General features: G+C 31.0%; 1 pseudogene; it reads left to right on the forward strand.

Annotated features, from left to right (window-relative positions):
- The window catches only part of LOC119592441, a 103182-nt pseudogene that overhangs the window by 44196 nt on the left and 58622 nt on the right, over nucleotides 1-364 (forward strand).

Below are 364 nucleotides of genomic sequence, written 5' to 3' on the forward strand. Positions count from 1 at the left end.
TAGTCTGTGTACATAATTGGTTATATGATTAAAATGTATTAAAGAATATCAAAGGAGTTCCTTGTAAAGCCTTGCCTTACCTTACCCTTTATTTTCTTTATTACAGCATTATGGTGTGACTCCGGACATAGTTTGCATTGGCAAGCCTTTAGGAAATGGTCACCCAATGGGAGCTGTTATAACTACAAGAGAAATTGCAGATTCCTTAGGGGAATATTATTCAACTGTAAGTTTTTTTTTTTAGAAAAGTATATACACACATTCGCTTTATTTGCTCATTATATATTAATTAGATATGATTACATTTAGTGATTTTGGGATGTGAAAGTTTACTAACTTGGTGCAATAAGCAGTTTTTTTATAT

This window comes from Penaeus monodon, chromosome 30 (assembly GCF_015228065.2).
Source record: "Penaeus monodon isolate SGIC_2016 chromosome 30, NSTDA_Pmon_1, whole genome shotgun sequence".
Lineage (NCBI taxonomy): Eukaryota > Metazoa > Arthropoda > Malacostraca > Decapoda > Penaeidae > Penaeus > Penaeus monodon.